This window comes from Triticum aestivum, chromosome 3A, assembly GCF_018294505.1.
Source record: "Triticum aestivum cultivar Chinese Spring chromosome 3A, IWGSC CS RefSeq v2.1, whole genome shotgun sequence".
NCBI lineage: Eukaryota > Viridiplantae > Streptophyta > Magnoliopsida > Poales > Poaceae > Triticum > Triticum aestivum.
In genome coordinates, this window is record NC_057800.1 from 552,150,917 (window position 1) to 552,176,011 (window position 25,095).

General features: G+C 43.9%; 1 pseudogene across 1 annotated transcript; it reads left to right on the forward strand.

The window, feature by feature from the left end:
* Window positions 1–2,179: 2,179 nt before the first annotated feature.
* On the forward strand, window positions 2,180–13,916 carry LOC123062172 (DExH-box ATP-dependent RNA helicase DExH6-like; annotated as a pseudogene). The gene is made up of 15 exons (XR_006429565.1): window positions 2,180–2,479; window positions 3,555–3,645; window positions 3,799–4,108; window positions 4,238–4,312; window positions 4,717–4,761; window positions 5,274–5,364; window positions 5,467–5,525; window positions 7,944–8,096; window positions 8,989–9,041; window positions 9,128–9,161; window positions 9,456–9,545; window positions 9,629–10,627; window positions 10,806–11,364; window positions 11,986–12,485; window positions 12,967–13,916. The product of XR_006429565.1 is annotated as a DExH-box ATP-dependent RNA helicase DExH6-like (transcript).
* The last annotated feature ends 11,179 nt before the right edge of the window (window positions 13,917–25,095 follow it).

Consider the following 25,095-nt stretch of genomic DNA (forward strand, 5'->3'; position numbering starts at 1 on the left):
TTTTCGTTAATCTTTAGCTCTAGATGGTCAGGTCCTATCCTGTTGTGCCTGTTTCGGAGCCGGTCCAGCTCGGACTTCAGCTCTCTTATTTTCTTTCTCACGGAGCCAAAAGTATCTGCCTCCCATCGCCTCAAATCGGAAGAAAGAGCCTGTAGCTTCTCTCGTACTATCTCCAGTGGGTTCCCTTGAGCATGACTGCCCCAGCCATTTATGATTACCTCGGGTAAATCTGGGTGGGTTTCCCACATCGCTTCATAGCGAAAAGCACGAGGGGATTTTCTTTGACCTGCGAGTGTATTATCATGTAAACATAGCCTGATAGCTGAGTGATCTGAGCATGCTGCGACCTCATGTGACACCGCCGCGTTCGGAAACGCTGTTGTCCAGGTTGGGGTTGCCAAAGCTCGATCCAACCTTACTCGTGTGTATGTACCACCCGCCACCTTCTTCTCGAAAGTCCAAAATGTTCCAGAGAACCCCAAGTCTTGAAAAGAGCATATATCTATTGCCTCACGGAACGCATCTATGTGAGCTTGGCTCCGTGGCCCAATCCCATCATGTTCGTGAAGGTGAAGAACCTCATTAAAATCTCCCAAACTCAGCCATGGAAGATTGCTTGTCGTTGACAAATTTTTCAAGGTGTCCCAGGTGAGAGAGCGCTCCTCAGCCTGCGCTTCTCCATACACAAGTGTTAGACGCCAAGGGTTAGAGCCTAGACTATCAACTGAAGCATCAATGTGATACTTAGAATAACTCAAAATCTCTAGTTTTATTTCTTTGTTCCAGAAAATTCCTAGACCGCCACTTCTGCCGGAACTACTTACAGCATATCCGCAATCATACCCGAGGGTAGATGCCAAAGCTTCAACACGTGCACTACTAATTTGAGTTTCAACAATTCCCAACACGGTTGGGGCAAACTTCATCGCGAGATCGCGAAGCTCTCGGACTGTCGCGGCATTGCCCACTCCGCGACAGTTCCATGCCATGAGACTCATTGGGCCGGGCGGTCCTCCTCGAGGGAGGCCGCCGATTGTACATCCGAAGCAGAAGACTTGTTTGGTGAGCTTCCATTGCGAGCCTTCTTACGTTCCTTGGGAGAAATATAAGCTGGAGGTGGAGGTGGGATGAGCCCACTCACGGCAGCCGCCATGGCTGGATTCTTCTCTGTACCATCGCACTTCTCCTTTTCTTTTTCTGTCCCAGCATCCATATCAAGTTTCCTTGCAGTTTGGTTCTTTTCCTTCACCTGATTTGTATCCTCTGTACCATCTGTGTTGGTTCTATTCTGCTCTATGTCTTTCTCTTTCAGAGGACTCTGGGCTATGTCCCGCTCCTCCCCATCATCATCTAGGCCAGCTTCGTTGGAATTCCTCTTACGAGGTGCACCACGGCCAGCACGACCTCTGCCACGGAAGCTGCCTCGAAAGTAAGCAAACCGGCGTTCACCTTCTTGGTGGACCTGAGTCGTCCGTCTTTTGGCTAGGAGCCACTTCCCCCACTGTATTTTATCAGGAGGATGAACACCGTCACCGCATTCCTCCTTGTCATGTCCAAGGAGGCCACACACTCCACAGAAATATCCAATCTTTTCATATTTAACCTCAAGAAAAATTCTTTCTCCTGCCAGATTTAAGGGTGTCCATCGAATCAGTGGCTTCGATACATCTATACTTGCCCGAACACGGATATAATTTCCCTCGAAATAACGTGTTGGATTTAGCTCTACACTTCTAACAATGCCAATTCTCCTTGCCAGCTGATCTACAATAGGTTCCTTCCGGTACAAATCTGGGATCTTGTGGATCTGCGCCCACACTGATATCCTCTCGAGCTTGACAGATTCTGGAGCACACTTTCCATCAAATTCCTCAATGAGTACCATCAGTCCACGGAAGATCCATGGACCTTGGAACATTACTCTCTTCCAATCCCCCAGGCAAAAGACTTGTATGACAAAAACATTGTCATCGGCTTCCCTAATGTCAGGAACATGAGCTAGGTTCCATATGGACTTTAGGGTTTCCTTCAATGCCGTGCTTGAAAGCCTTTGAACAACCCGGCACGTGGCCCGCTTCACGCCTCTACCCACCGCGGCCCGGTTCTCACCGACAAGCATGGCCCGCATATCGGTCCATCCAAACCTCTCCCCGCACCACCGCCCGCTCCTCCCACAGATCGCACCGCCACCAGCACGTTGCCCTAGAAGGTTTCCGCCCGGTCCACCGCAGCAGCACACAAAGGGCAAAGCGACCGCAGCGGGAAGCCTCCACAGCGGGACCCGAACCGGCCGCCGCGCCGCCCCCGCCCCCGCCCCCTCTCCGCGACGACGGGATGGGGCGAAAGGGGCCCAAGGGGCCCAAGGGGGCCAAGGCGAACGCCGACGCCCTCACGAAGGCCGCCCTGGCCGCCATGAGCGAGGAGACGACCGTACGCATCACCACGGTGCTCGAGGACTTCCGCGCCTCCGACGCCCAAGGTTCGCGCCATTCGCCTTCCTATCACATTGGATGTTCCCGTTTCCGTAGACGCCCAGCGTGCTCTCTCGTCGTTTTTGGTGCGATTCCGTTGTGCTGCGGATACGGCACGCTCCGTGGGCAGTGGGAGCTAGGGTTTCAAGCCTTCGAGCTTAGGATTGAGGGCTGCTCATCTTATCATAGTATCGCCAATCTAATTCCGCAGCCGTTATTTTGGGTAGCTTTGACTTATTTTGCTAGCTTTGTGGTGTACTTGATGGCAATGCAACCAGTGTTTCTAGTTTCACTGCTGGTCCCGAGTGTGTTTACAAGTATGGTAAACGTTTATCATCTAGAGTTCAATGCTGCCACAATGCCTATCCTGAGTGTGTGGTTAATCGGTCATAAGGAAGGTGAATGCTCAATCAGTGTTCTTTCTCGCCACCATATGTGCTATTTGTACCAATACTAGTTTTAGAGTTTCCTTCTGGATAAGTTAGTCTGTTTTCTACTACCAAATAGCCTTCCATAGGTCATGCGGTGACATCATCTGACTCAAAAAAGGAACTTGTTAGTGCTTTTTGGTTGATTTGCAGTGTCCCATTTTTCTTTTCTTTTGAGAAACATTCCAAATTATTGTTGAAGAACTGTATGCCCACTAGACTGGTAACACAAAATTGCCTAACTGGGTGACAGGGTCTTATATTAGTTGGTTGTAAATATACAAGTCGTGGTTATGCTTTCAATAAGGTAGTTGCAGAAGCTTAAATGGTCTTCATGATACTTTTAATCGCCTGTAGAGCCGTTGCTCGCTACCTTATTGCTGCACCAAGGTGTCCATGCCAAGTTTAGTGGTCTATGGGGTGTTATGACCACCATGTGTTTTGATGTTCTTTTCATGTTCTGGACCCAATTTCAGTTTTATCATGGCCCCCCATATTTTCTGTTATGGATCTCCTTGTCGTATTATTTGCCACCTCTACTACTGGTATCTTCTGTTTATTTTATTGTATTGACCTTTATTGAAGCATGCATGGTATTCTTTTCTGTGTTATACTCCGAGCAGAGAAGTAAAATCTACACATTTTTAATTTGCAGTGCACACATTCGAACCTAGTCTTACCAATCAAGAGCGGGCTGCAGTACATGCTATGTGTAAAAAGATGGGCATGATATCAAAGAGTAAAGGGTGAGTTATTTCCTAACTATACTGGATATATTTTGCAGACTTCTTTCGGTGAAGTGCTAATCGATAACTATGTTTGATCTGTCTTCTCTTTCATCAATCTTCATGCTGACCTATATTTGCAGTATCGACTTACTTCTTATCTGGTGTTTATAGGTATGGGGAACGGCGATGCCTTTCTGTTTACAAAACTAAAAACACACAGGCGCCTGGTAAAGAAGAAGGCCCTAGCAAACTCGGATTTTCTGAAGAAGCAAGACAGATTTTGTTAGATCTGTTTACACACTATCCTCCTGATGATGCTGAATTGAATGGTGATGCTGTCAAGAATCCTGGCGATAAGGCTGCTAAAATTCGATGGAAGACAGATACAGCCTTTTCCAGGCCAGCTATGCAGAAACATGATATAGCAAAGAAGGTCAAGATGCTTACGTCGAAATTAAGTGATCCTAGACAGTTGAGGAAGGTTGTATATTCTTGGCTTGATATGTTCCTTTTTTCACCATTTAATTTTGCCAGTCCCAGAATTCTTCCCCTGTACCTGGCATATGTGGTATTTGTAAGTTGGTGCTGAAAGTTGCACACATTTATACAGATCGGTGAAGACAGATCCAAACTTCCGATTGCATCCTTCAAAGATCACATTTCTTCTACCCTAGAAAATCACCAGGTATTGTTCTTTGTGCCAAAGCTTTATCATACTTAAATATGCAAGACTGTCGAAAGAGATAATTCAACTTGGAAAGATGTTGCTCCAAACTAGCTTTAGTATGATGCTTGGATCAAGTTGGTTGCTGGTTATGTCTTTTCCCATCGGCTGCAGGTTTAATATCAAGATAGTCTAGAATTTACATATTTTTACTCCAGAATTGCCGAGAATCTGCCAGTGTCTTGTACCACAGCTTCTGTTATTATATAGTAATAATAACAACTGTCACAAAAAGTAGTGGATATTTATTTTGTCATTTTCCTGTCTATTTATTTAATTTGATCGATTCATTACTATACTTCGCTAAATGGACATCCCCCCTGGCATCTGGTGATGCAATTTGATCCTCTTGTATTTCCTATCAGGTGGTTCTTATTTCTGGAGAAACAGGCTGCGGTAAAACTACCCAGGTCTAAGTTGTTCTGATTCTTTCCCGCATTTAATTCGGAAATTCTACTTATTATTGTTGGTTTGTTGGTCTAGTCCATTCCCTATTTTCTTTCAATTCAATCTTGTTCTATGCTCGTCTCAACAATATGTACTCTTTGTGCTTGTGCAAATAGTATCTCATAGTTTAGATATCTGCAGTTCTCTTTGTAGAATTGAGTGGTCTTATGCCACTCAAAGGATGCGTTATGTTTCCTATAATCTTTAAAAAACAGTCTCTTCTAATCCATGTCCGTAATGTAATACAGTGCAGTCTTTAGTCGTAGATAATGTATTTTGTCTATTGAAACTTGCTTCACATGTTCCTGGGTTTGACTTGCTTCATATTCATATGATAACATCTCCATACTAAAAGACCGGTTAAGGTCAAATTTGTTTTCGTGCATACGAATCGTTGAGAACAAATCTTGATTGTGATTTGTGCTAGTGTTTTTCCTTCTTTTTCCATCTCATTTATCTTCCCGTTCTTACTTAGGTTCCGCAATATATCTTAGATCATGTGTGGGGCAAGGGTGAATCATGTAAGATCATTTGTACTCAACCGCGGCGGATATCAGCTATGTCAGGTAATTTTACTATTAGTTATGTCATAGGCCATTGCTTCTAATTATTTTGCCCTTTATCTGTTGGTTTGATGTAAATTATGCTATGTTCTGTGTCTTATACAGTTGCCGAACGAATCTCTGTTGAAAGAGGAGAGACTGTTGGTGATACAGTTGGGTACAAGGTATATTAATTTTTCAGAATTTCACTTTAATCCATTTGTCGATCGAATTTGCTAAACTGTAGCCATTTCAAAGCACTCCCAGTTTGTTTTCGGACTGCCCCTGAGACTAAACTTGATCATATCTACTATTAAAGGGAAGTTGGTGTTTGTAGGTCATGGATTTTGGCTTTGTTCGTTCTCCCCACCCCCTCCTCATGTTACACCGTTTTTTCCCTCACCGAAAAACCAGCACACAATTTTGGAAGGAAAAAAACAGTGCACGGTCTGATCGCTGCCTCGCACTGTAGCCCACACATCACGTGATCCAGTTACCACCACAACAGACACATCGCACAGCCCCGCCAATTGCCGGTCTGGGCGCACCCCACCTGACATACCTGACGAACCACGATGACCCCCGCCGTCATCTGCTTCGCCTGTTGTGGACGCTCCCGCGGAGGCAGAGGCAGAGGCAGAGGCATGTTTGGGACTGGCTATGACCCTCTAATGGCCTCGCTCGCCTCCGGCCTAAGAAGCATGGACACGGGGACGGAAAGACGGGGATACGCATACGGGGACACGGGATATGCCTTTTTTCAAAAATAGTCATTCGGGGATACGGCAGGATATATAAGTATTTAGAAAAATAAACGTGTAATAAAGATATAGTAGTAAATTTCAGATGAAAGATTGTTATTTAGTACTGGACGTATGTTGCCTCATTTTTAGATGAAAGATTGTTTTTTTTCTTTTGAGGATCACATGGTCACTTTACACGACCCTACACTCAGAGCCCATGTAACTCTCCACTCAGAGCCCACAAAGGCCCAATTCCAGGAAACCCTACACAAGTGCTCCTCCAGCTGGTCCCTATCCCGTGCTCCTCTTTCCTCCCTGTCCCAGCCGCCAAGATCTGTAGCAGGAGATGAGACGACCGCTCCTCGCCTGTACCTTCTTGCTCGTCTACAGATTCCCTTTCAATCCACCCAAATCTTCTTTCCCCCTGCCCGGAGCTTTTTCCTCGCCTGCAACCACCTCGTCTTCTCCTCTCTGACTGGATCTTCTTCCCTGCTAGCGACCGTCGAGGTTGCCAGCTCGAGCGTAGCATCCGTCGGAGGAGAGCTAAGCAGCGTTGTGGTCGCTGGAGGCCGGCTCCTGAGTCCCCCAACGTATCCCCACAGTATCTATGCCGTATCCCGATTTGTTTCTCTTTTTTTTATTCAGAGAAGATGGGATACTCGGGATTCGCGTATCCTGGCGTATCCATGCGTATCCCCGTGTCACCCTGTACTAGAATGGCAATACGGCAGTTTCTGCCGTATCCATGCTTTGTAGCCTCCGGCTGCTGGTGACGTCATGCTCTCCTTTATCCTAGCCAAGGGCGTGTTTGTGTTGTCCGCCGGCAGCGACCACATGGCCAACACCTACTTCAATTCAACATGCTCGCTCGGAGCTCCTACATACCATCCCTCTTGCGCGTCCCTGGTGGTCGCCCACGCAGCCGCCTTCCTCAACGGCCTCCTCTTGGCCACCACGCGTTGCGTCGCCGTCATCTCCTTTCTGCTCCCACAATCCATCCCACTCCCATATTTTCCCTGCTACCACTCTTGAAGCAACTGCCACGGGGCTTCCCTATTACTAAAGCCCCGATGAAAACTAGTGATGGCATCGGCCAAACCAATTATTAATTTTTCAAGGCAAGAAGTGATGTGGTAAGTGAGGGTGTGTATAGAACAGAATGACTCGGGCGAGATAGGCGTGTAGCGTAATCGTTGGATGATTTTTTTGTGAACTCAGCAAGAGAGGGCGCCAAGCTCAAGCCCAATATTGCGCAATACATGGTTGTGTTTTAGAGGTAAGCCCACGCAGGCTGAACACTGGCTCATACAATAACAGTGACACTACTAGCTATATTGATGGATTAATCGCTGTCAGATTGAATTGCTTAAGTATGTGTACAATCCATTCTCCGTCGTTCGCTCCTTTATTAGGTCCCCATGCTCAATGCATATGGTATGTCTTAGTTTGTTGTTCTGTGGCAACGCACGGGCATTCAGCTAGTTAATTTACATTGCAGTGCAAATACAACTATACTATTTATGATATTTTTGATAATGTGGAAGTCCTTTTAAATATGAATTTAGATAAGTTTACCCTTGTGGTCATCAGATGTATTTTTTCTTGGACCATTTGATTGCTAAACTGCCAAGTCGGAGAACTTCACCCCACAAATAAGTCCAGGTCCTTCTATTTTTTACCAAATAATGGGGCTTTTGTGAACATCATTTCCTTTTCGTTCAAGTAGTTATTTTCTTGGGAATTTTTAAATCTTCTCTTTAATGTATATATATCTCATCCATTTTTTCTTTTTAATAAAATGCAATATATGTTGATATGGGCCCCTTTTTGGTCTTATTCTATTGTGTATTTTGATTATAGATACGTTTGGAATCGAAGGGAGGGAAGAATTCGTCAATCATTTTCTGCACAAATGGTGTTCTCTTGAGGGTGTTGATAGGCAGAGTAACTAACAGTTCAAATAGGCAACGCGCAGCTGATGATGTAATTATGGGGATAACACACATTATTGTGGTAATAATATTTTGTTCTTAAACTTTCAAATATCTTGGTTACACAATTGTGATTTGAGGTGTGACATGTTCTTGTTATGCGATGCTGCAAGGAAAGGTTTAATGTTAGTAAATACTCCCTCTGTTCACAAATACTCCCTCCGTCCGGAATTACTTGTTGCTCAAACGGATGTATCTAGCTCTAAGATAGTGTTAGATACATCCGTTTAAGCTACAAGTAATTCCGGATGTAGGGAGTATAAGATGTTACACCTTTTTTCTGATTTGGATGTATATAGACGCGTTTTAATGTGTTTGTTCACTCATTTTAGTCCGTACGTTGTCCATATTGAAATATCCAAAACATCTTATATTTGTGAACGGAGTGAATATAACGGTAAAGCTGTACAGATTGCCAAGGTATTTTCTAGTGTATAAGATGTTGGTGGTGATGATGATATCATGTGGGGGAAAAGCAGTGGCAAAAAACTCGCTTTTCACCAAAGATTTTGCTATTTCCAAAACATTTTACCTCTTTACTAGTACTCCAGTTACACCCTTCCACATGTACCACATATTATTATATTTTTTGGTATTATCAAGAAAGGAGTATCTCTATGGGGCCTCCTTGTTAGCCCAAGGCAAGTTCTTTGCAAATTAACCATGAAACAGATTGTTTGTGAGCTTCAGATATAATTTGGTCAGTGTTTGGCTTTTCGTAATATGTGAATTTGTACGAACTTTCTATTGTTCATAGCGAACCTGCAAAATTGTTGCAGAACTGCAGCTTGCGCACATATTGCACTTAGCCATTTCATTAGATTAATACTTCACTGGAATCATTTTAGATGTATATATTCGGCTTTGTGTTGTTCTATATTGCATTTGAATTAATACTCGCTTTGATTCTCCAGGATGAAATCCATGAAAGGGATAGGTTTTCTGATTTCATGCTGGCTATCTTGAGGTACTTTTGTAACAAAATTTGTGCATATGTTGCATAAATATCACACTGTAATCCTCTAATAATATTTCCTGACCAATTATGTGTAGAGATCTGCTGCCGATGTATCCTCATCTTCATTTGGTAAGAATTATCTTCTTTGTAATTTATTATTCTCGTTGGTAAAGTATGTCCATTTTATATACTCTCTCCGTCCGAGAAAGCTTGTCCCAAGCTTGTCTCTCAAATGGATGTATCTAGTACTAACTTGGGGCTAGATACATCCATTTGAGGGACAAGCTTTTTCGGACGGAGGGAGTACAACTCAAGTATTGACTAGATTTTAGAAAATCCAACTCACTATTGCCATATCTCGAATACTAAATTTTGTCCGGGCATGTTCCCTTGGTCGCAAGAATTCACTGATGCAATTAACAGGTGCTCATGAGTGCAACGATTGATGCTGAGCGGTTTTCACAATATTTCAATGGATGCCCGGTTATTCGAGTCCCAGGCCATACCTATCCGGTTAGTAACACTCTACATTTGCATTATGTGGCTGTAGATCTTTAATTAGCTGAAAGCTTTGTTGACAACTACATTTTTGACAGGTCAAAACTTTCTATTTGGAGGATGTGCTTTCTATTCTGCAATCTGTAGGTGATAATCATCTTAATCCTGAAACAAATGATCTGGGACTTGACAGTGTGCTAACCGATGATTACAAAAGCTCAATGGATGAAGCAATTAGCATGGCTTTAGCCAGTGATGAATTTGATCTTCTCATTGAGCTTATTTCTATAGAGCAGAACCCAGAAATCTTCAACTACCAACATTCAGAGACTGGTGTGACACCTTTGATGGTTTTTGCCAGGAAGGGTCAGCTTGGGGATGTCTGTATGCTTTTATCATTTGGTGTGGATTGTTCTGCACGGGATCATGATGGAAAATCTGCATTAGATTGGGCACAGCAAGAGAATCAGGTAGAGGCTTATGAAGTTATTAAGAAACATATGGATTGTAGTCCTGCAAAATTACCTGAAGAAAACGAGCTGCTTAAGAAATACTTGGCCACTATCAACCCAGAACACATTGATACTGTGCTGATAGAACGGTTGCTTAGAAAAATATGTACTGACTCCAATGAAGGAGCTATCTTAGTCTTCCTTCCTGGTTGGGAAGATATAAATCAAACACGGGAGAGGTTACTTGCTTCTTCCTTTCGGGATTCTTCAAAATTTCTTGTACTGTCACTTCATTCCATGATACCATCTTCAGAGCAGAAAAAGGTTTTCAAACGTGCACCGGCAGGGGTTCGTAAAATTATTCTCTCAACCAACATAGCGGAGACTGCAGTAACAATTGATGATATTGTATTTGTTCTAGATAGTGGGAGGATGAAAGAGAAAAGCTATGATCCATACAATAATGTGTCTACACTTCATACTTCTTGGGTATCTCGAGCTAATGCAAGACAGCGTGAAGGACGTGCCGGTCGTTGTCAGCCAGGAATTTGCTATCATCTTTACTCTAGATTTCGAGCAGCCTCGTTGCCAGAATTCCAAATTCCTGAAATTAAGAGGATGCCTATTGAAGAGCTGTGTTTGCAGGTACAGTCGTAGGCTCCTAGCTAATACTTCTGTTGTCCCTAATGTTTAAAGTAAACACAATGCTCCTCAGTATTACACTTGGCAGCAATGACATGCGGTGCAGTTTATACTGCTTGATCCAACAAGATTATCTTGTTATCACTGACAACTGTTTGTTGTTTCAATTTTTGCGGTGCAGGTCAAACTGCTTGATCCAAACTCTAAAATAGCAGACTTTTTAAATTAGACCTTGGATCCTCCAGTTACAGAGACTGTAAAAAATGCTATTACTGTGCTTCAGGATCTTGGTGCTTTAACTCAAAATGAACAATTGACAGATTTGGGTGAAAAGTTAGGTTCTCTCCCGGTCCATCCATCCACAAGCAAGATGCTCCTGTTTGGTATATTGATGAACTGCCTTGATCCTGCATTGACATTGGCATGTGCAGCAGACTATAGAGATCCTTTCGTCCTTCCTATGGCTCCGGATGAGAGAAAAAGGGCTGCTGCAGCCAAGGTTGAGCTTGCTTCATTATATGGTGGATATAGTGACCAGCTTGCTGTTGTAGCAGCATTTGATTGTTGGACGTGTGCCAAAGAGAAAGGACAAGAAGCTTTGTTTTGTTCAAAGTACTTTGTAGCTTCAAACACCATGAATATGTTGTCTAGTATGAGGAAACAGCTCCACAGTGAACTAGCTCAAAGAGGATTTCTTCCTGCTGATACATCTGCCTGCAGCTTGAATGCTAAAGTTCCAGGTACTCAAGTTTTTATGAAAATAGGAGTTATGAAACACTGCATATAATGTGGTTCCCTTGTGTCCTTTTCCTGCTTTGCAATATGAGTGGCAATACGTACAAGGATACATATGTTTATATATGCAGCAAGTCATTTGATTCACCACTTAAGAGAAGCTTCCATTCTCTCAAGTGTGTGTGGAGGTTTCTGTGGCTATTTAAGTAGAAAGCTGCATGCGTTGGTACTTTGAAGAATTACAATCTTGCAGAAATTTCTTTATTATTCAAACATAGGCATCACATCCTTTTAAATCGTGGTAGTTACACCATGCAAACCATGGTTACACATTAGTTTGAATAAGATAATGTCGCAGTCAGTGCTATTGTATATAAGTGATTTAGTTACCTGGTTCTGTTGAGTTTAAAGTTGTTACTTATGCCAATCACAGGTTTAATTCATTACAGAATTTTGTTTTGTATTTCAGATCAATCTTGTTCTAGTTTAGAAGCAATCCATTACATACATTTTCGTTTGTAGTAAAGCTATTTTTAATGCATGCACTGGTTTCTATGTTCATTTTCAAATCTTGCTTTGCAGCCTTATTATGTTTAAATTTGACGGTTTTCTTGCAACTTTGGTAGGTATCATTAGTGCTGTCCTTGTGGCTGGCGCTTACCCAATGGTAGGACGATTGCTCCCTCCTCGCAAAAATGCTAGAAGGGCAGTTGTGGAAACAGCAAGTGGTGCCAAAGTTCGACTACACCCGCATTCTTCCAACTTTAACTTGTCATTTAATAAATCCTCTGGGAATCCACTAATGGTATTTGATGAAATCACTCGAGGTGATGGTGGAATGTATGTAAAGAACTGTTCAGTTGTTGGATCATATCCTTTACTTCTGCTTGCTACAGAAATAGCTGTTGCTCCACCTGATGATGTAAGTGATGAGGATGATGAAGGTTCCAGTGGGGATGAAGCGGGAAAAAGCACTCTGGGACAACAAAAGGAAGAGATCATGTCTTCTCCCGACAACACTGTTTCAGTTGTTGTTGATCGGTGGCTCCGATTTGATGCTACTGCTCTGGATGTTGCTCAGATATACTGCCTACGAGAACGCCTAGCATCTGCTATTCTTTTCAAAGTAAGATTCAGTTATCTTGTTATCACATTTTCTAATTTAATCTGGGAACAGTGCACTATAATTTGCTCTGGCTTCCATCTGATGTTCCATAAAGTTTCATGCATCATCTGTCAGGCATATTATCAAACTTATGTTCAATCCATTCTGCACAGCTTTTCCCTCTTCTGGTCTGTACAATTGTTTAAAATACTTGTCTCATTTTGCTTGTAATGCAGAATCTTTGCTAAGAAATACTCCATCCGGGAATACTTGTCGGACAAATGGATGTATCTAGATGTATTTTAGTTCTAGATACACCCATTTTTTATCTATTTCTCCGACAAGTATTTTCAGATGGAGGGAGTATATAGCTATACAAATGATCACACTTAGGATAGAGCGTGTGGATCATATGTTGTCACCTTCCTGTCAAACTGTCAAGAGGCATATGATGAAGTTTGTTACTTTGTCTTCTTTCTGACGAAAGGATGTTTTTGTACAGGTGAAACATCCACAGGATGTTCTCCCGCCTGCTCTTGGAGCAACGATGTATGCGATTGCTTGTATCCTATCGTATGATGGCTTGCCTGGTAATTTGGCAACAAAACATGGTTCAGGTCAGAGCTCAGCAGATGCTAGCGGATCAGCTGAGGGAAGGAAAGGTGGTTTTATTCCGCCTGGTGGTTTCCTTATGTCATTGCTATCGGACATACCACCCAATGCACCTCATCATCAGAAGTCATCTAATCATCCAGGGGGTGGTTCAGGGCATATTAGGTCATCGAGGGCCCCTGCTGGTAGATTTAATCAGTCGCAGCAGCGTCCTGGCCGCAACAGCTCTGGACCAGGGAGTTCAGCATCACAATCTTTCAAAAGACAGCGGGACGCTGCACGGTGACCTGACCGTGGCTCACATGTAATTCAGTACTGGATCCCATGCTTGGGTCTCACAAGAAAAGTGCCATGGTTGGGAATTAATGAGGATTTTGCGGTGTTTGTTGGGACGAAGGCAAAATGTGCAAGCAAGGAATGTGGAAAGGCAATGCCTTAATCTGTCAAGGAGACCATAAGATGTTCCTGTTCATGACCTGCAGTTTTGCAGATCAGTGCATCTCGTTGTTCTGTTCGCCTTGCTGCCTAGCTCTCTTTCATGCCGGGACTACCGTCTAATTTCAATTGATGGTGTATCCGTGTCTCAGAGTTGCTAGGACTTGGCTAAAAACCAGGCACCCGGTTTTGTGCTGAGAACAGTTACTGTACGTGACAGTTAGGATTTAGTAGTATGCGTTGATATATCTATCCTATGAAATTACGTATCTGTATCCTCTGTTTTCCTGGCATGACATGAGCAAAACAGCTGGGAGCTCCGTAGTGCAGTTTATTTGGTCCTTACAAAAATATTCAAAAACTAGGTTGATGCAGTTCAGTACAAAAACAAACAAATTTTGTTTATTTTTAGGTCGTTTGCTGTCCTGTTGCTGGATTATTTCTGTTGTCTTTATTTATTTATTTATTTTTGTTTTATCAATTTTTGGAAGTTCTGTGCTCGTTTTATAGGGTTCTTTTATTATTCCCTATGGCTGCTGAACACAGCCAGAGATCATGTACCTGCACCCTCTCCCCTGAAAGTGTTTAATTCTTTACAGAGGGAGCACGTCCTTTGTATGCAATCTCTTCACATGTGCCTGTTTTCGAAAACAAATCATGTCTGTTTTTAGATTGTAGACAGGCATTAAATGGTTGAACTGTAGCGATGTGATGTGGTGGATATGGCGACGTCTGGCCCTGCACCATCTGTAGGATAGCGTCGTAGATTCAAGTGGCACGCACACACTCCTCAAATGGATCGGATCGGATATAGCAGTACGTTGTTGATGGACTGGAGTGATAAACGTGGTGGTCCACAGGGCCACAGGGCCAGGTTAGGCAAAAAAAAACGTGGTGGGTCACAGGGCCAGATTAGGCAGAGAAGATACCAGAAGGCGTACGTGTAGCACGTGCCTGGCGGGGCGATAGGATGCCAACGTGGTAGCACGTGGAGTTCAAGTGGCACCGCACAGCTGGAGGATGCCGACAAGCATTTAAGTGGCGCCATTGGTGAAGCAGAAGAGCCTCGCTTGCTGACCGCACAGCGCCGCCCCTGTACGGCGCTTCCTTGGCGGCATCTCATTTCGCGGGGACGCAAGCAAACCATGTTCTGCTACCCCAAAGAAATTCTCACATGATCAAGCCTCGGTGCCTCGGGGCCTGTGTAGATGTAAAAGTTTACAGCGGGAATCTTGTAAACTGCGTTGCAATTGCAGAGTCAGAGTTGTTCAAAAAAAAAAAAAATGCAGAGTCAGATGCCGCGATAGTCATCACGAAGCCGCGGGCCGCGGCAGCAGTTTAGTCGTTTGTCTGAATTCTTTTGGTCCCGGTCCAAGGGAAGAAGCTAAACGGCTCTTCCCATTGGATGCGTGTGTGACCAAGGAGGAGCTGCATTATTGCTCGTAAGCATAAACTAATCGGTGTCCGGCGGCGTCGTCAGTCCCCACCCATTAGTCTTTGGTCAACTCCAAAGTGAACCCGGCATGGACGCAGTGTACTCCCTCCGGTCCTTTTTACTCTGCACATTGGTTTTGCCGAAAGTCAAACTTTGCTAAGTTTGACCAAATTTATATTAAAAATTATTAACATCTATAATATTTAATAAATATAATATGAAAATATATTCCAAGATGAATCTAATGATATTGGTGTTGTTATGTGAATGTCTATAATTTTTTATATAAACTTGGTCAAAGTTGGATGAGATTGACTTCAGACAAACATAATATGCAGAGTAAAAAGGACCGGAGGGAGTACTACTAGTACTTGTCCCAATTTATTTATCAATCTATCTATGGGCCAGGAACTTCCACACGAACAGTTGCTCCGGAGATACGGTCAAACAAGACGTAGCCAGCCAGGCGTCAGCCCCCACCTCAGGCCACAAGGAGGTGGAGGAGAGCATCATCAGCACAGGCACGGCACCGAGTCACACGGCGCAGACGATGGCCGGGTGCTTTGATCGAGTCGACGCGTACTGCCAGGCGGGTGGGGGTGGGGTGGGCCGGTGGGGCGTGTCGTGTGGCACGGCTGACGGGGGACGCCCGCATCAGCGAGGCCTACCACCGAGCGCGTGACGCTGCGCGTCCCGTCACCGCGCGACTTCCCCGCCCCTCCTCCCGCGCCGATGTCACCCCGTGCCATCACCGCTCCCACGGAGCGGGTCGGGGTCAGAACGCATCTCCGGCCAAGGCCAAGTGGACGGACCGACCGCGCGAGTATTATACTGCCAACTGCTCCTACTTTACGACGCCTGAACTCAATTATCTATGGGCACGGTACATGGAAGAAACAAGGCGATAATGACAACACGCTCGCCCCAGCAGCATGCCCGCTCTCCTCTCCTCGCCCCGGCGCCTGCCGACACGAGCGACGCGCGCGCCACGCCATCCTGATCGCCAGCCAACAAAGATCACGAGTTGCCACCATCGCTTCGCCGCATCTTGGCGCCGGCCTCCTCTTAACTTTGCAGGATTCCGAGGACTAGCGCAGCGGCGACTCGTGGTTTGGCGCCGAGAGAGTACGAGGCTGTATCTTCCCTTCCTTGCCTTTTCGTCGTTATTGAAAATCTGCGTGAGGCTTTGCCTCCTCTTGCACGACTCCTGGATGTGAACGTGAGCTCGCCCACACTCCATTGCCTACTCTGCTGTGCTCCACTTTTTATTATTACAAAATAAAAAGAAGAGGGGAAAGTCGGGGGTGATTGAGACTGATTTGTTTCGTCATGTCATGTCGACATATATCTCTGGGCGGGCGGCTTCGGGGACACTCACACTATCGGAACAGTATCATCTTCGGTGTTACCTACAGGAGATGTGACCCGTTTTCATGGCCTAGGACGTCTGGGAGAACGAGGACGCCCCGCGCGCCTTCTCTCTTGGCCCTAGCCTTTTTCGGCTTCTAGCCAAGGCACGTCGTGGTGCCAATGGCATCGCTTCTCAGCCGTAGATGTCAAGTCCACGACCAGCATCTGCATCCTAGTAGTACTAGTAGTGCTCAGCAAATCAAATCATACAAACCTTCCCGCAAAAGAGAAGAAGCAAATCATACAAACCACGATCCACCAACTATTGAGGAGGTCGAAATTTGCAGAGAAAATCTACTTTTCAAGTTTACTGCATAAAACAACATCTATTAGTGTAACCCGTTTTAGATAGCTTTAATTCATCATTTCATTATGTTGACATGATTCCTAGTAGGCAGATCCTGCTTGTAAGTGCAAACATGGCATAAAAATACGCAACGGTACTCGGCTCAGGCTAACTAAGACCTCTAATATCTCCCAAAATTATGTCCAATATGAGCCAAAAAAATCAGATCTATACTAAGTTTACTAGATATTCTTTTGTACTTTTGGAAAATGTTAAATTTTGAAAAAGAAAATTCGACTGAGCCAACAAGCTGCCAATATCTTCAAAACGTGTGGTCCAAATAAGCTAAAAAGTTCTCAAATCAGTAATGGGTATATAGGCAATTGACTGAATTTTGGGATTTTTAAAAATGTTAAGATTTAAACATAAAATTATAATGAGCAAGTAAAACTGCGAGTATTGGCAATTTTTATTGACCGATTGATGTTGATTTTTTTGCCACATTTGCACTTACGAGCAGGATTGACTCATTAGGAATCGTGTCAATGTAGTCAAACAATGGATCAGAACTAACCGCAGCAGGTTACACCAATAGATTGTGTTTTGTGCAACAAACCTGACGAGTACGTGTTGTGTGCAAAATTAACCCTAATAATTGTTTTTTTGCAATTTCTTCTAATAGTAGTAGACCTCGAGGTTGAGGGTTCGAACACCATCGATAGACATGTGGTAAAGACAATACTCTTTTTTTTGTTATGGAAATCAAGAGGAATTTTAAATAGAGGCAAAAATAGAGCTAATATTATTTGCTCCGACCATGGAGGAGAGCTCGATGTGTATTTATAGAGAAGAAAAAAGTTTAGAATGATCAAGACGACACGGCCCAAACAACACCAGATGACGCACAACCAACACATCGCATGGATAAAGCTAGACAAAGAGTCCCATGGTGCAAGCTCTATTGGAGTGGGTTCATTTAATACAAAAGGAGTGGGTATTGTAATTAAACTTAATTAATGAAGAATTTGCTCATGTCAATGGAGTTAGTTGACACCCATCACTATTGCAGGATGCTGCTAACGCGACACTACGATCAGAGACCCTTTCATGAAACTGTGTGCGATGCATTAATTATAAACGTGGATGTAAAAAACCCGTCAAAAAGGTACAAAATGTTTGCAATGGAGGATGCATCAAACACGGTTTAGATTTTAGTTGCGTGTGCGATCCAGGGCATACGGTTCAGTCCAATGAACCGTTTGCGATGAGGCGAAACAAAAGAAATAGGCAACCTGATGAAGGTGTGTGCGATGTACAGCATACAGTTCAGTTGGATGAACTGTTTGTGATTAGGCAACACAAAAGAAACGGTCAGCCAGATCAAGGTGTGTGCGATGTACAACATACAGTTCACTCAGATGAACCGTTTGCGATGAGGCGGAACAAAAGAAATGGGCAGCCTGATGAAGGCGTGTGTGATGTACATCATACGGTTCACTCGGATGAACTGTTTGTGATTAGTCAACACAAAAGAAACAGTCAGCCAGATCAAGGTGTGTGCAATGTACGGCATGCGGTTCATCCGGATGAACAGTTTGCGTTGAGACAAGAGAACGTAAATGGTTCAATATAACAAATACCATAAATATTGCAAGGTTCAAGTTCAAAAATTACAACGCCCAAATTCAAACATTGCAAGCTGCGTCATTTCTGAAAAGGGGTCAGTCGCTGACAAGTCATGTATGGGTTTGACACAATAACTTTCAATTGCTTTGCCATATGCTCTTCCAATACGAAGTTTGGCATTTTTGGAGGCACTTCCATTCCGCAGTACTAGCCGCCTCTGATAATCATACCATTGATCTTTCCTAATTAAATGCGTGTTCAACCTTAGTACCCTCAGCACCTTTGCTCTGTCAAGAAAGAACGTGGCGAGTGTAATCTTCGGTGGGGTCCCTCGGTAGGAGTTCAAAGTAATATTTGAGATATGCAGATCCAGGCATTCAATGTGATTATCGTTATCAACATCTTCCACCGGGCCTAATATGCACTGCAAAAGAAGAGAATATGTTAGTGCCTACATGCAGTTTTGAACAGTGCTACACGTAGGAACCCATGTAGAGACATGTAGCCTTCTTCACAAGAGGTTGGATTGGATGAAAAATTCCCTAAGAAAACTAGTACAGATGAATCCAAAGGAGAAATGCTTATGGACGATTGTAACCATATGAATGAAGCAACCAATATGGGGTGGGGGTGTATGTCCTAAAATCCTACAAAATTCCTTCCGAAATCGTAGTACATAGTCATTGTAAACTTGGGAAAAGGTGCAAAAAACTGAACTCCCTTATGGTTAATATTTAACAGGAAAGGAACATCACCTCGATATACAACTTCTTCAGGCACGAAAAGCATCTCAGGCAACTGAAAACTTGGTCCAGGTTGGGGACGACAGATTCTAGTGCCAAGACCTTCACTGTGCCCAGAGTCTGGGTGAAGCTTCGCTGGATGACAGACGAACATACATCTTCAAAACTAGTTATAACGTTGATATCAAGAAGGAGAGGTATATAAGGCGACTGTTGTACCTGAAAGTTATAGTATTTGACAGACGAGTAGCCCACCACTTTCAATTTCGGCGCAAAAATGGCATTGATTCTTGTTGGACCTTGTTGATCAACTACAAATAATCTCTCAAGTGAAGGTGTGCCCTCGATGACCATTTTGTGGTCCACCTTTTGTGATCTCTTGTTGCAGCACCAGCAACATGCATAAATAGTGCCGAGAGTCCTGGAGGTGATGTGCAAGGTACTCGACCAATTCATCATCTAAAGACGAAGGAACTCGAGTGCAGTACAGCCGTGGAGCAGGCGCTCCATGTCATCCTTTGGGATGCGGATGGCGACGAGCTCGAGGTGCTTCAGTCGTGGTAGAAAAAGAGCGGGCGCGTCATTAAGGGGGGGATGGCAGTTCATGAACTTGGCGAGGCGCAGCGTGGGTGAGAAGCGGAGCGCGGACGTTGGCAGCAAGCTCATATGCCCATCATTATAACTTAGCTTCTCGAGCTGATCTATGACGCGGGATCGGAACCACTCGTCAAGCTTGGCTCGCTCCTTGCCATTGGAACGGAACTTGCCCGCAATAAGGCCATTGATTGGGCGATGGTGACTGCCGAGGATCTGGGAGAACGCATCCAAACTTTGGCAATAGCCATGGCAGAGCTTGTGGGTGTGGAGGAGGTCGACACGGGTGCAGAGCCATAGGGTGCGCCACCACCGGGAAATGGCGGCTATCCTCGCCCGATTTCTGATTGGGAGGAGGGATATGATGACTACCAACATATCATCGGGGAGTTTGTTGATGAAGTATAGGCCTGCTGGAGTCGCTTGCGGTTCTTTCTCGACCTGCCTCCGCTTGTTGGCAGCCTCGTTCTCCACCTCGTCGGCGGGGACGGGAACCTCTGTCTCCATATTCACGCCATGCTCCGGTGCTTCAGCAGCCCCGGCGTCGCCACTCCCTCCGATGGGGCGCTTCGGCGGCATCCTCGTACACTGATAGCTTTGAGGACTCAAAGCGGCATCGAGGATGCGGGCGGAGAGAGAGGAATTGTGTGTGTGGCGAGGATGGGGGGTGTGGCTGCTCAGCGGCGCCATTAATATAGACCAGTGGGAGCGAGACGGGCGGCGGTCCAAGGCTGTCTCGCTTCCCTGTGAGAACGACTGCTTAATCTCTAGTATGAATGAAATATATGCTTAATTACTGAATTTTAGTTGCAAAAAATAGATGGTGATATTGATTTTTAGCTTCATATTTTGACAAATCGCAGTGTCTCTTGGCATAATGCCGAAGTCTGGCTTTAATTTGCATATCGTAATCTGAACCGTTTGCGTTGAAGAGATGCACAGATCCTGCGTTGAACAACTTGTACGCTTCCCAGTGAGCCTGCGCACCGGACTGCGGTCGCACGCCTCCCGTTCAGTCAAGCAGCTGTCCACACGACACCTCCTATAGCCATTAAAAACCAAGACACATGGCGTCACATGAATGGTTAACTGAACACACACGGTTTGAACTATACAAACGTTTGAGATATTAAAGCGGCCGCTATTTATTTTTTCAAAATGCCTGTGTTGGCTGTCATTATTCGAGTGCACCTTCTCTAAAAATGGACACGAAAAATACCACAACATGGCGTGTGCCCTTCCATAATAGCATGCCAAGTTTCATGAATTTCAGACGAGTTTTGGATTTACTAGAATTTAAAAACCAGACATCTCAATGTTTTGCCGGCAATCAACGGTGCCCTAGTGTTTGAAATTCATTCTCATTTCTCGCATGGGACCTAAGCATGCACCCAAGGACACATATTTGATTTTTTAACGAATTTATATGTACTGGAGCATGCACATGTAGTTCAAATTTGAATTATGCACATAAATGCATTGAAAACTTAGTTAATGCATAAAAATGTCCAAACGAACCCCAAAAATCACAAAAATTCATACAACACTCCTGTTGTTCAATGTTGACATGAGAAAAGAAACTTAAAAGCAATAAGAGGCAATGGATATCGTTTTGTCCCCAAAGGTGGGATGTTCCCTACCGAAAACCATGATGCTTGTTGTGAGAAACTCCGTTTTGTGAGAAGCATATACCCAAACCTGCCCCAAATGGGACAAAATTTGTACCACGACATGTTGATGCCACTCCATAATAGCATGTCAAGTTTCATGAATTTCAGATGAGTTTTAGATTTACTAGAATTTAAAAACCAGGCATCTCACTATTTTGCCGGCAATCAACGGTGCCCTGGTGTTTGAAATTCATTCTCATTTCTTGCATGGGACCTAAGCATGCACCCAAGGACACATATTTGATTTTTGAATGAATTTATATGCACTGGAGCATGCGCATGTAGTTCAAATTTAAATTATGCACATAAATGCATTGAAAACTCAGTTAATGCATAAAAATGTCCAGACGAACCCCAAAAAATCACAAAAATTCACACAACACTCATGTTGTTCTATGTTGACACGAGAAAAAAACTTGAAAGCAATAAGAGGCAATGGATATCGTTTCGTCCCCAAAGGTGGGACATTCCTTACCGAAAACCATCATGCTTGTTGTGAGAAGCTCCGGTTTGTGAGAAGCATATACTCAAACCTGCCCTAAATGGGATAAAATTTGTACCACGGCATGTTGATGCCACTCCATGATAGCATGCCAAGTTTCATGAATTTTAGACGAGTTTTGGATTTACTAGAATTTAAAAACCAGGCATCTCACTGTTTTGCCGGCAATCAACGGTGCCCTGGTGTTTGAAATTCATTCCCATTTCTTGCATGGGACCTAAGCATGCACCCAAGGACACAAATTTGATTTTTCAATGAATTTATATGCATTGGAGCATGCACATGTAGTTCAAATTTGAATTATGCACATAAATGCATTGAAAACTCAGTTAATGCATAAAATGTTCAAACGAATCCTGAAAAATCACAAAAATTCACACAACACTCCTATTGTTCTATGTTGACACGAGAAAAAAAACTTGAAAGCAATAAAAGGCAATGGATATTGTTTCGTCCCCAAAGGTGGGGCGTTCCCTACCGAAAACCATGATGCTTGTTGTGAGAAGCTCTGGTTTGTGAGAAGCATATACCCAAACCTGCCCCAAATGGGACAAAATTTGTACCACGGCATGTTTATGCCGCTCCATGATAGCATGCCAGGTTTCATGAATTTCAGATGAGTTTTGGATTTACTAGAATTTAAAAACCAGGCATCTCACCGTTTTGCCGGCAATCAACGGTGCTACGGTGTTTGAAATTCATTCCATTTCTTGCATGAGCTAAGCATGCACCCAAGGACAAAGATTTGATTTTTCAACGAATTTATATGCACTGGAGCATGTGCATGTAGTTCAAATTTGAATTATGCACATAAATGCATTGAAAACTCACTTAATGCATAAAAATGTCCGAACGAACCCTGAATAATTCCAATTCTTTTATGATCACTGTACATAAAAGGTCTAGCAATTCAAACACCGTCCATGGCCTCTATGACCCCATTATGTAATTCAAATCAAGACCAAAAATCAAGTAGATCCCACACAGTTTATTATAACCAACCGTGTGAGATGCAACACAAAATATCTTTGGACAATGTCTGAATAAGGGACCGTGTCTAATGACACTTTGCGCGCCAGTTTTTTTGGCTGAAGCGGTTCCAAATTTTTGGCTTCCGCGGAAATATCTACCTCCCCGCCCCCTCCCCCTTACCAAAAGCCACATTTCCCCCCTTTCCGCCTTCCTTTCCAAGTTAAAACATTCACTCCTTGCTTGCAGCATCGCCGCCTCCTCGCCGGCGACCCCCCTTCATGCTCCTCGGCCTCGCCTATCCAGGCAGGTAATCCACACCCGACCCCCATCCTCCTCCTCCTTCCACAACCCACATGCCCCGACCGCCGGCGCGAGCGCGACACCTTCCACCCAAATCACCGACCCCTGCACCAAATAAGCGCCGGCCTAAGCCATGGTGCATCAGTATAGCCAAGACCTCAAGGAGCATTTGGCAGCGGAGAAGCAAATTGCGGCCGCACGCGCGAATGAGGTCGCGATGGCTGCCATTCGTGCCGAACCCCAGATCTTGGAGGAGTACCTCACCGTCGAGGCCACCGTTGATGCCTCACGCGTCGATGCCGCGACACGGTTGGCTGCTTTAAACGACAGTTCGTGGCGTTTTCTCGAGGCCACCGTTAGTGCCTTCGACAAAGACTACGAGGTGTTTTCTCAGTGTGCACGTGCTTACCTCATCTCGAGAGCCAGCAGGTTGGTGCCTGGAGCGGCTCAGGCAACTCACCACTACAACAAGGGCACCCACGATGCGGAGGCCTCGCCCTCTTCCATGTCCAAGGAGCCAATCATCATCGATATCTCCGACAATGAGGAGTAGCTTGTCTTATTAGCTCACTATAAGGACCCATGTTTAGTTTGCTAGCTATTGCCTTTCCTTAACAAATTCTAGTGAATTGTGCTATCTAATTTTACCATGCAATCTTCTGCTATAGTGTATATGTTCTATATGTCATGCAATGTGGTGTTCAATTAACTGCTTGGTTCAATTCTGCAAATGTGATGTTCAATTCTTCAGGGTGCAATATTTCCAAGTTGTTAAGCATGCTTGGTTTGGTTAACTGTCTGATCTTCTATTAGGAGTATGTTATATTGTTCAATTGGTGTTTACTTAACTGCTTGGTTCATTTGTTGTGGCTTGGTTCACTTGTTGTGGTGTTTAGTTAACTGCTTGATTCAATTCTGCAATGCAATGTTCAATTGTTGTGGTTGCATTCTGTTATTGTATACCATGTGAGGAATAAATCGAAGTTGGTTGTACTAAATACATGAGAAACAAATACAATTGTTATATTTCCAAGTTGTTAAGCATGTCTGGTTTGGTTAACTATCTGATCTTCTATTAGGAGTATGTTATATTGTGCAATGTGGTGCTCAGTTAACATTTGGTTTATTTGTTGTGGTGTTTAGTTAACTGCTTGGTTCAATTCTGCAATGCGATGTTCAATTGTTGTGGCTGCATTCTGTTATTGTATACCATGTGAGGAATACATCGAATTTGGCTGCACTTAATACATGAGAAACATATACAAGTGCTATATTTCCTAGTTCTTAATCATACTTGGTTTGGATAAATGGGTTTTCCATGTGGCTTGAATTAATCTGATGAATCTGCAATGTGCTTATTTATCGTCAACATATTTTACTGATAGCATGCGAACCCTTACTTAACCTGATAACTAACTACCTTATATGTGTTGCGGGGAAACAATGGGAAGCACTAAGGTTTACAAGATGGTACTAACTATTATACCTTGCCTTTTTGTATTCCTTTGCCCCATTTCCAATATAGAGATGATATTTATGCACATCCTTGTCTTCAGGCTTCACTGATGATTACCTCTCAAACCACCTCTGTGGTCAGGAGGCGAGGAAAGTTTTCATACAACACCCACGGTTCAATGTTGAAGTGTTCCTGAAGAGGTCGAAGGATGGACGGTCAATCATCCACAGGCACTGGCCTAAAGTTGCAAAGACCTTCAACATGAATGAAGGCTCAATATTCGCCTTCCGCTTCAGAAGTTTTCTAGATGAGATGCATCTCTCTATGTACCGTCTAAGATGCTAATTTCGAAAGGTTTTAGATGTTGCATGTGAAACTTGCTACTGGTGCAGTTGTGTAATGGGGTAGCTGAGTGCTGAAGCTATATCATGTTGTAATCTGATGTATTTCAATTATGAAATCTGCTACCTCTTGAGCACTGCGTTGGTTTTCCCTTGAAGAGGAAAGGGTGATGCAGCAAAGTGGCGTAAGTATTTCCCTCAGTTTTTGAGAACCAACGTATCAATCTAGTAGGAGACTACACGCAAGTC